The sequence below is a fragment of the Delphinus delphis genome, chromosome 9, assembly GCF_949987515.2.
Source record: "Delphinus delphis chromosome 9, mDelDel1.2, whole genome shotgun sequence".
NCBI classification, from domain to species: domain Eukaryota; kingdom Metazoa; phylum Chordata; class Mammalia; order Artiodactyla; family Delphinidae; genus Delphinus; species Delphinus delphis.
The window spans coordinates 22,001,372-22,013,247 of record NC_082691.1 but is presented as its reverse complement, the minus strand read 5'-3'; positions in this window follow the sequence as shown (position 1 = coordinate 22,013,247).

Below are 11,876 nucleotides of genomic sequence, written 5' to 3'. Positions count from 1 at the left end.
CTGAGGGACACAGCACAGTTCAGTGTTTAAGGCTCAAAGAAAATCTATTTTGAGTCAAAAACTCCATCGTGGACAGGCTTGTATCCCATTAATGATGATATCTTTATCTTCTGTTCCTGAAGTATCATCTCTCTATTGTGATATAACACATCTTTCCCCCACCAGCCTCAATACTATTAACTGAACTTTTCTGCCCTTTCCTTTATTTTTGAAACAGAGCCTCCAGTCACATTTACTTTGATTACTGTTTTGACAGATACTAAAACCAAGATCAGTGTGCCTGTTTTTCTGTTGCAACCATTTTGACTATAAGTATTCAAATAGTACATAAAATCTTACTGAAGCACTTAATTCAGAATTTGAAAATTTGTGTACAAAAACACCACTACCGTGACTCCGTAGAGTTCAAAACGGGCCATTTTGCTCCTTTATAAAATTGGTCAAAATGAAAATGTACATTTTGTTCTATTCATTCACTTTTCCCTGTTCTCTTTAACTTAGTTTCATTCCCTCTGTTCTTTGTAATCCGCCTGTCCCCACACTGGTTTTCTTTCTACAAATCCCTTAAATAATGGTTACTGACATCAGTGTCCATAGTTTTAACACCTTTATTAAATATAATAACTTTCATAAAGGGCCTCACACACCTTAGGGAATCATGGGCTTATTAAAGATTAGCTAACCTCATTTTATGACCAAATCTCTCTTTTCCTGTTGCTCTAATATTTATTTTATCAATTGTTATTATCTTTTTTTAAACAGCTTTATTGGAGTATAATTGCTTGACAATGGTGTGTTAGTTTCTGCTTTATAACAAAGTGAATCAGCTGTACATAAACATATATCCCCACATCTCCTCCCTCTTGCATCTCACTCCCACACTCCCTATCCCACCACTCTAGATGGTCACAAAGCACCGAGCTGATCTCCCTGTGCTATGCGGCTGATTCCCACTAGCTATCTATTTTACATTTGGTAGTGTATATATGTCCATGCCACTCTCTCACTTCGTCCCAGCTTACCCTTCCCCCTCCCCATATCCTCAAGTCCATTTTCTACGTCTGCGTCTTTATTCCTGTCCTGCCCCTAGGTTCTTCAGAACCATTTTTTTTAGATTCCATATATGTGTTAGCATATGGTATTTGTTTTTCTCTTTCTGACTGACTTCACTCTGTATGACAATCTCTAGGTCCATCCACCTCACTACAAATAACTCAATTTTGTTCCTTTTTATGGCAGAGTAATATTCCATTGTATATGTGCGCCACATCTTCTTTATCCATTCATCTGTCGATGGACATTTCGGTTGCTTCCATGTCCTGGCTATTGTAAATAGGGCAGCAATGAACATTGTGATACATGACTCTTTTTGAATTATGGTTTTCTCAGGGTATATGCCCAGTAGTGGGATTGCTGGGTCGCGTGGTAGTTCTATTTTTAGTTTTTTAAGGAACCTCCATACTGTTCTCCATAATGGCTGTATCAATTTACATTCCCACCAACAGTGCAAGAGGGTTCCCTTTTCTCCACACCCTCTCCAGCATTTACTGTTTGTAGATTTTTTGATGATGGCCATTCTGACTGGTATCAGGTGATACCTCATTGTAGTTTTTTTTTTTTTTTCGGTACGCAGGCCTCTCACTGCTGTGGCCTCTCTTGTTGCGGAGCAGAGGCTCCAGACGCACAGGCTCAGCGGCCCTGGCTCACTGGCCCAGCCGCTCCGCGGCATGTGGGATCCTCCTGGACCAGGGCACGAACCCAGATCCCCTTCATTGGCAGGCAGACTCCCAACCACTGCGCTACCAGGGAAGCCCCCTCATTGTAGTTTTGATTTGCATTTCTCTAATGATTAGTGATGTTGAGCGTCCTTTCATGTGTTTGTCGGCAGTCTGTATATCTTCTTTGGAGAAATGTCTATTTAGGTCTTCTGCCCATTTTTGGATTGGATTGCTTGTTTTTTCGATATTGAGCTGCATGAGCTGCTTGTAAATTTTGGAGATTAACCTTTTGTCAGTTGCTTCATTTGCAAATATTTTCTCCCATTCTGAGGGTTGTCTTTTCGTCTTGTTTATGCTTTCCTTTGCTGTGCAAAAGCTTTTAAGTTTCATTAGGTCCCATGTGTTTATTTTTGGTTTTATTTCCATTTCTGTAGGAGGTGGGTCAAAAAGGATCTTGCTGTGATTTGTGTCATGGAGTGTTCTGCCTATGTTTTCCTCTAAGAGTTTTGTAGTGTCTGGCCTTACATTTAGGTCTTTAATCCAGTTTGAATTTATTTTTGTGTATGGTGTTAGGAAGTGTTCTAATTTCATTCTTTTACATGTACCTGTCCAGTTTTCCCAGCACCACTTACTGTAGAGGCTGTCTTTTCTCCATTGTATATTCTTGCCTCCTTTATCAAAGATAAGGTGACCATATGTGCGTGGGTTTATATCTGGGCTTCCTATCCTGTTCCATTGATCTATATTTCTGTTTTTGTGCCAGTCCCATACTGTCTTGATTACAGTAGCTTTGTAGTATAGTCTGAAGTCTGGGAGCCTGATTCCTCCAGCTCCATTTTTCTTTCTCAAGATTGCTTTGGCTATTCGGGGTCTTTTGTGTTTCCATACAAATTGTGAAATTTTTTGTTCTAGTTCTGTGAAAAATGCCATTGGTAGTTTGATAGGGATTGCATTGAATCTGTAGATTGCTTGGGGTAGTATAGTCATTTTCACAGTGTTGAATCTTCCAATCCAAGAACATGGTATATCTCTCCACCTGTTGGTATCATCTTGAATTTCTTTCGTCAGTGTCTTACAGTTTTCTGCATACAGGTCTTTTGTCTCCTTAGGTAGGTTTATTTCTACGTATTTTATTCTTTTTGTTGCAATGGTAAATGGGAGTGTTTCCTTAATTTCTCTTTCAGATTTTTCATCATAGTGTATAGGAATGCAAGAGATTTCTGTGCATTGACATTGTATCCTGCTACTTTACCATATTCATTGATTACCTCTAGCTAGTAGTTTTCTGGTGGCATCTTTAGGATTCTCTATGTATAGTATCACGTCATCTGCAAACAGTGACAACTTTACTTCTTCTTTTCCAATTTGGATTCCTTTTTATTTCTTCTTCTTCTCTGATTCCTGTGGCTAAAACTTCCAAAACTATGTTGAATAATAGTGGTAAGAGTGGGCAACCTTGTTTTTTCCTGATGTTAGTGTAAATGGTTTCAGTTTTTCACCATTGAGAATGATGTTGGCTGTGGGTTTGTCATATATGGCCTTTATATGTTGAGGTACATTCCCTCTTTGCCTACTTTCTGGAGGGTTTTTGTCATAAGTGGGTGTTGAATTTTGTTGAAAGCTTTTTCAGCATCTATTGAGATGATCATATGGTTTTTCTCCTTCAATTTGTTAATTTGGTGTATCACATTGATTGATTTGCATATATTGAAGAATCCTTGCATTCCTGGGAGAAACCCCACTTGATCATGGTGTATGATCCTTTTAATGTGCTGTTGGATTCTGTTTGCTAGTATCTTGTTGAGGATGGTTGCATGTATGTTCATCAGTGATACTGGTCTGTAGTTTTCTTTTTTTGTGACATCTTTGGTGTCAGCGTGATGGTGGCCTCGTAGAATGAGTTTGGGAGTGTTCCTCCCTCTGCTATATTTTGGAAGAGTTAGATGATGATACGTGTTAGCTCTCCTCTAAATGTTTGATAGAATTTGCCTGTGAAGCCATCTGGTCCTGGGCTTTTGTTTGTTGGAAAATTTTCAATCACAGTCTCAATTTCAGTGCTTGTGATTGGTCTGTTTATATTTTCTATTTCTTCCTGGTTCAGTCTCGGAAGGTTGTGCTTTTCTAAGAATTTGTCCATTTCTTTAGGTTGTCCATTTTATTAGCCTATCATTGCTTGTAGTAATCTCTCATGATCCTTTGTATTTCTGCAGTGTCAGTTGTTACTTCTCCTTTTTCATTTCCAGTTCTATTGATTTGAGTCTTTTCCCTTTTTTTCTTGATGAGTCTGGCTAATGGTTTATCAATTTTTTTTATCTTCACAAAGAACCAGCTTTTAGTTTTATTGATTTTTACTATCGTTTCCTTCATTTCTTTTTCATTGATTTCTGATCTGATCTTTATTATTTCTTTCCTTCTGCTAACTTTGGGGTTTTTTTGTTCTTCTTTCTCTAATTGCTTTAGGTGTAAGGTTAGGTTGTTTATTTGAGATGTTTCTTGTTTCTTGAGGTAAGATTGTATTGCTATAAACTTCCCTTATAACTGCTTTGGCTACATCCCATAGGTTTTGGGTCGTCGTGTTTTCATTGTCATTGGTTTCTAGGTCTTTTTTTATTTCTTCTTTGATTTCTTCAGTCCATTGGTGAAAGTGGGTTGTTAAAGTCCCCTACTATGATTGTGTTACTGTCGATTTCCCCTTTTATGGCTGTTAGCATTTGCCTTATGTACTGCGGTGCTCCTATGTTGGGTACATAAATATTTACAATTGTTATATCTTCTTCTTGGATTGATCCCTTGATCATTATGTACTGTCCGTCTTTATCTCTTGTAATAGCCTTTATTTTAAAGTCTATTTTGTCTGATATGAGAATTGCTACTCCAGCTTTTTTTTTTTTAATGATGAACGTAAAGTGTTTTTTTTTTATTTTTTTAATTAGTCATCCATTTTATACCCATCAATGTATACATGTCAATTCCAATCTCCCAGTTCATCACCCCACCCCCCCACCCCCCACCGCATTCCCCCCTTGGTGTCCATACGTTTGTTCTCTATATCTGTGTCTCAATTTCTGCCCTGCAAACCAGTTCATCTGTACCATTTTTCTAGGTTCCACATATATGTGTTAATATACGATATTTGTTTGTCTCTTTCTGACTTACTTCACTCTGTATGACAGTCTCTAGATTACTCCAGCTTTCTTTTGTTTTTGTTTTTTTGCGATACGCGGGCCTCTCGCTGTTGTGGCCTCTCCCGCTGCGGAGCACAGGCTCCAGACGTGCAGGCTCAGCGGCCATGGCTCATGAGCCCAGCCGCTCCATGGCATGTGGGACCTTCCCGGACCGGGGCACAAACCCGTGTGCCCTGCATCAGCAGGCAGACTCTCAACCACTGCGCCACCAGGCAAGCCCTCCAGCTTTCTTTTGATTTCCATGTGCATGGAGTATCTTTTTCCATCCCCTCACTCTCAGTCTGTATGTGTCCCTAGATCTGAAGTGGGTCTCTTGTAGACAGCATATATATGGGTCTTGTTTTTGTATCCATTCAGCCAGTCTATGTCTTTTGGTGGGAGCATTTAATCCACTTACATTTAATGTAGTTATCAATATGTATGTTCCTATCACCATTTTCTTAATTGTTTGGGGTTTATTATTGTAGGTCTTTTCCTTCTCTTCTGTTTCCTGCCTAGAGAAGTTCCTTTAGCATTTGTTGTAAAGCTGGTTTGGTGGTGCTGAATTCTCTTAGCTTTTGCTTGTCTGTAAAGGTTTTAATTCCTCTGTTGAATCTGAATGAGATCTTTGCTGGGTAGAGTAATCTTGGTTGTAGGTTTTTCCCTTTCATTACTTTAAATATGTCCTGCCACTCCCTTCTGGCTTGCAGAGTTTCTGCTGAAAGATCAGCTATTAACCTTATGGGGATTCCCTTGTATGTTATTTGTTGCTTTTCCCTCGCTGCTTTTATTTATATTTTTTCTTTGTATTTAATTTTTGATAGCTTGATTAATATGTGTCTTCGTGTGTTTCTCCTTGGATTTATCCTGTATGGGACTCTCTGTGCTTCCTGGACTTGATTAACTATTTCCTTTCCCATATTAGGGAAGTTTTCACCTATAATCTCTTCAAATATTTTCTCAGTCCCTTTCTTTTTCTCTTCTTCTTCTGGGACCCCTATAATTCAGATGCCGGTGTGTTTATTGTTGTCCCAGAGGTCTCTGAGACTGCCCTCAATTCTTTTTATTCTTTTTTCTTTATTCTACTCTGCAGTAGTTATTTCAACTCTTTTATCTTCCAGGGCACTTATCCGTTCTTCTGCCTCAGTTATTCTGCTATTGATTCCTTCAGGAGAATACTTAATTTCATTTACTGTGTTGTTCATCATTGTTTGTTTGCTCTTTAGTTCTTCTAGGTTGTGGTTAAACGTTTCTTGTATTTTCTCCATTCTATTTCCAAGATTTTGGATCAACTTTTTTTTTTTTTAATTATTTATTTAATTTTATTTTTGCTGCATTGGGTCTTCTTTGGTGTGCACAGGCTTTCTCTAGTTGAGGTGAGCGGGGGCTACTCTTCTTTGGGGTGCACAAGCTTCTCATTACGGTCGCTTCTCTTGTTGCAGAGCATGGGCTCTAGGGTGTGCAGGCTTCAGTAGTTGTGGCACACAGGCTTCGTTGCTCTGCGGCATGTGGGATCTTCCTGGACCAGGGCCTGAACCCGTGTCTCCTGCATTGGCAGGCAGATTCTTAACCACTGTGCCACTAGGGAAGCCCTGGATCATCTTTTCTATCATTACTCTGAATTCTTTTTCAGGTAGACTGCCAATTTCCTCTTCATTTGTTTGGTCTGGTGGGTTTTTACCTTGCTCCTTTATCTGTTGTGTATTTCTCTGTCTTCTCATTTTCCTTAACTTACTGTATCTGGGGTCTTCTTTTCGCAGGCTGTAGGTTCGTTGTTCCCATTGTTTTTGGTGTCTGTCCCCAGTGGCTAAGGTTGGTTCAGTGGGTTGTGTAGGCTTCCTGGTGGAGGGAGACTGGTGCCTGTGTTCTGGTTGGTGAGGCTGGATCTTGTCTTTCTGGTGGGCAGAACCATGTCTGGTAGTGTGTTTTGGGGTGTCTGTGACCTTACTGTGATTTTAGGCAGCCTCTCTACTAATGGGTGGGGTTGTGTTCCTGTCTTGCTAGTTGTTTGGCATAGGGCGTCCAGCACTGTAGCTTGCTGGTCGTTGAGTTGAGCTGGGTCTTAGTGTTGCGATGGAGATCTGTGGGAGAGCTTTCGCTGTTTGATATTACGTGGAGCCGGGAGGTCTCTGGTGGGCCAATGTCCTGAACTTGGCTCTCCCACCTCAGAGGCACAGACCTGACACCCGGCCGGAACACCAAGACCCTGTCAGCAACACAGCTTAGAAGAAAATGGAGGAGGGAAGGAAGGAAGGAAGGAAGAAAGGAAGGAGAGAGAAAGAAAGAAGTAAAATAAAATAAAGTTATTAAAATAAAAAAAAATTTTAAGTTATTAAAAATAAAAAAGTAATAAGAAAAAGGAAAGAAAGAAGAGAGCAACCAAACCAAAAAACAAAACCACCAATGATAACAAGCAGTAAAAGCTGTACAAAAAAAAACAAAAACAGAAAAAATGGACAGACAGAACCCTAGGACAAATGGTAAAAGCAAAGCTATACAGACAAAATAACACAAAGAAGCATACACACCCACAAAAAGAGAAAAAGGAAAAAAAAGAATGTATATAATATAAAAAAAAAAAATGAGGCTTCCCTGGTGGCGCAATGGTTGAGAGTCCGCCTGCCGATGCAGGGGACACTGGTTCGTGCCCCGGTCCGGGAAGATCCCACATGCCGCGGAGCGGCTGGGCCCGTGAGCAATGGCCTCTGAGCCTGCACGTCTGGAGCCTGTGCTCCGCAACGGGAGAGGCCAAAACAGTGAGAGGCCCGTGTACGGCAAAAAAAAAAAAAAAAAAAAAAATTGAAGAGAGCAACCAAATCAATAAACAAATCTACCAACGATAATAAGCTCTAAATACTAAACTATGATAAATGTAAAACCAGAAACAAGTTAGATGCAGAAAGCAAACCCTAAGTCTACAGTTGCTCCCACAGTCCACTGCCTCAATTTTGGGATGATTTGTTGTCTATGCAGGTATTCCACAGATGCAGGGTACATCAAGTCGACTGTAGAGATTTAATCCACTGCTCCTGAGGCTACTGAGGCTACTGGGAGAAATTTCCCTTTCTCTTCTTTGTTCGCACAGCTCCTGGGGTTCAGTTTTGGATTTGGCCACGCATCTGCATGTAGGTCACCTGAGGGCATCTCTTCCCCACCCAGACAGGACAGGGTTAAAGTAGCAGCTGATTAGGGGGCTGTGGCTCACTCAGGCCGTGGGGAGGGAGGGGTACGGAATGCGGGGCAAGCGTGTGGCGGCAGAGGCCAGTGTGACGTTACACAGCCTGAGGCGTGCTGTGTGTTCTCCTGGGGAAGTTGTCCCTGGATCACGGGACCCTGGCAGTGGCCAGCTGCACAGGCTCCCGGGAGGGGATGTGCGGGTAGTGACCTGTGCTTGCACACAGGCTTCTTGGTGGGTGGAGCAGCAGCCTTAGTGTCTCATGCCCGTCTCTGGGGTCCGCGCTGATAGCCGCGGCTCGCACCTGTCTCTGGAGCTCGTTTAGGCAGTATTCTGAATCCCCTGTCCTCGTGCACCCTGAAACAATGTTCTCTTGCCTCAGGCAGTTACAGGCTTTTTCCTGGACTCCCTCTTGGCTAGCTGTGGCGCACTAGCCCCTTTCAGGCTGTGTTCACGCAGCCAACCCCAGTCCTCTCCCTGGGCTGTGACCTCTGAAGCCCGAGCCTCAGCTCCCAGCCCCTACCCACCCCGGCTGGTAAGCAGACAAGCCTCTCGGGCTAGTGAGTGCTGGTCGGCACTGATCCTCTGTGTGGGAATCTCTCCGCTTTGCCCTCCGCACCCCTGTTGCTGCGCTCTCCTCCGTGGCTCTGAAGCTTCCCCCCTCCGCCACCCGCAGTCTCCGGCCGCGAAGGGGCTTCCTAGTGTGTGGAAACTTTTCCTCCTCCTTCACAGCTCCCTCCTCGGGGTACAGGTCCCGTCCCTATTCTTTTTTTTTTTTTTTTTTTTTTGCGGTACGCGGGCCTGTCACTGTTGTGGCCTCTCCCGTTGCAGAGCACAGGCTCTGGACGCGCAGGCTCAGCGGCTATGGCTCATGAGCCTAGACACTCCACGGCATGTAGGATCTTCCCAGACCAGGGCACGAACCCGTGTCCCCTGCATCGGCAGGGGGACTCTCAACCACTGTGCCAGCAGGGAAGCCCCCCGTTCCTATTCTTTTGTCTCTGTTTTTTCTTTTTTATTTTACCCTACCCAGGTATGTGGGGAGTTTCTTGCGTTTTGAGAAGTCTGAGGTCTTCTGCCAGCGTTCAGTAGGTGTTCTGTAGGAGTTGTTCCACATGTAGATGTATTTCTGATGCATTTGTGGGGAGGAAGGTGATCTCCACGTCTTACTCCTCCGCTATCTTGAAGGTTCCCCCTGAGGCTTCCATTTTTAAAGCAATTTAAGTTTTCTCAATGCTGTTCTTGGCATAGCTGCCTTCTGGGAACTGACTGTTGATAGATATAAGGCAGGATGTCCTCTTTTACCTAGCTATATATGGGTGCTGGACCATACTGGTTGTACACACGCCCTGGGCTTCCCTGAGTCCAGGACAGTGAGTTGGAGTCCTCACACTGGCTTAGCTGCATTTTCCAGCCCCACTGGTTCTGGGATGGAGCCGTGACCCTGGGCAAGAGGCAGTGCCCTTGGAGCTCAGCGGGAAGGCTGGCCTGGGTCAGGGAGAGCGGGTGCCTGACAGGGAGCAGGGACCCAGGCGGGCACGCTGGACCGCTCTGAACCCTGTTATTATCTTTTGATCAAGCATCCTGATAAGAAATAGAATTGGAGTCTTCTTTTTTTCTTTCACCACCCAACATTTTATTTTGATAAATTTCAAACATACAGAAAGGTTGAAATAATTATATAGTGACTATCCATATACCCATTCATACATATTCTACTACGAACATTTTATTATATATGCTTTATTACGTAACTGTGTATTTATCCATTTCTTCATCCGTCCATCAATCCACCTTAATTTTTTGATGCAGTACGTTGCAGGTATCAGTATACTTCATCTGTAAAGGCTTCAGCATGCATATCATTAAATGGAGTTTTATATTAGTTTACAGTTCTTTTTTTCTTTCAAGTAATATGTACATATAATGACCTATACACATCTTAACCTTATCATTTGCTGTATTTTGACAAATATATCACTTGTGTAACCTAAACCCCTATCAAGACAGAGAATATTACTATCACTACAGAAAGTTTCCTTGTGCCTCTTTTCAGCCAAGCCTCACCCACTCTCCTCCCACCCCAGGCAACCAGTGTTCTAATATTTTTTTCCACCACAGATTAGTTTTGCCTGTTCTAGAACTTCATGCAGATGGAATCAAAGAATAGGCTCTATGGGCAAGGTTTCTTTCATTCAACATAATATTAAGATTCATCCATGTGTGCACCAACAGTTAGTTCCTTTTTCCTTCTGAGTGGTATTCTGTTATATGACTATACCACAGTTGGTCTATCCATTCTCCTATTCATGAAGAGCTGAGTGGTTTCCAGATTTGGGCCATGTTGACGAAAGCTGCTATGAGCATTTGCGTATGAGTGTTTTTGTGAACATGTGTTTTCCTTTCTCTTGTGTAAGTACTTAGAAATGTAATTGGTGGGTCATAGGGTAGGTGTATACCTAGTATTATAAGAAACTACCACCAGTTTTGTTTCTAAAATAGCTGTGCCATTTTACACTTCTATCAGCAATGTGTGATTTTGGTTGTTCCACATTCTTGCCAACATTGTGTTGTCAATCTTTTGAATTTTAGCCATTTTGGTGGGTATATAATGATATCTCATATAGGTGCTCACTGGCATTTCCTAATAACTGATGATGTTCAGTACTTTTCATATGCTTCTTGGCCATTCATAGGCCTTTATTTGTGAAATTTCTGTTTAAATCTTTGTCCACTTATTTTTATTAGGTGGTTTATGTTTTTGTTATGGAGTTGTAGTTCTTTATGTATCCTGGATACCAGTCCTTTGTCAGATATATGTCTGTGAACCCATGTCTTCATTGATTTCATCCATCTTGGCCTCCATTCTGTAGCGTAATTGAACCAGTGTCAAATATTGTCTGCATATCTTGTTCAAAGACACTTATAGGTTTGTAAAATAAATACCTGCTAGGTGGTATCTTTCTTTAATGCTGTAGGAAGGCAATCGCGTAGTTCCAGAAAACTGTTGAATGTCAAGGACTGTTCTTCCTATTTGTCCTTCTATAATATCAGGGGTTATTTTCAGAATGGAAATTAACGTTTTTAGTTTTCTTTCAAAAAAGTAGTTTCATCTAGGTTTTTTTTTCTATTTATAAAGTAATACAAAGTAAAAGAAATCTAAGAGTAATTGTAAAAAAAAAAAGAAAACCAAACAATATTTTAATGTTACTTTATTCATAGTTATCTAGGGGGAAAAGTAGCTAGTGCTATCTGTGATTTCATGGTAATAAAGTTGATAATGACATTGCAAGTTTGTGAAGACATCATTTTTTTTTTCCCAAAGTACTTTTCACATTTTTTAAATCTTTGAAATCAGGAAATAAACTTTAGAGTTGGCTTCAACTCTAAGAGAGGAATTGATACCACAGCCAGTGTAACTATTGTGACAAAGTTAATGTAGTCGGGATTTGTTCTTAAAACCAAGATCCAAGTGACAATCTGGAAGCGTTAAAGGCCTTTTGCACCATGCGTTACTACACTGATTGTAATACAAAAGATTAAAAACATTTCAAGCATCCCCCTAGAGGAGACCAATTCAAATAAACTGTTTCAGTCATGCAATGGAACACTTCCCTTCTCTGTCTCCTCCTACTGAATGTATCACTTACGTTGTTTTATTTTTTTCTTCATGATTTCATAATCATAGAATTTTACAGATGGAAAGAACTTTGGGGTCATCTGGTTCTATCCTCTCATTTTACAGAGGAAGAAAAAAACACACAGATACTAAAAAATATGCCCCAAACAATAGAACTCACAATCTGGGGAGTTGGGACT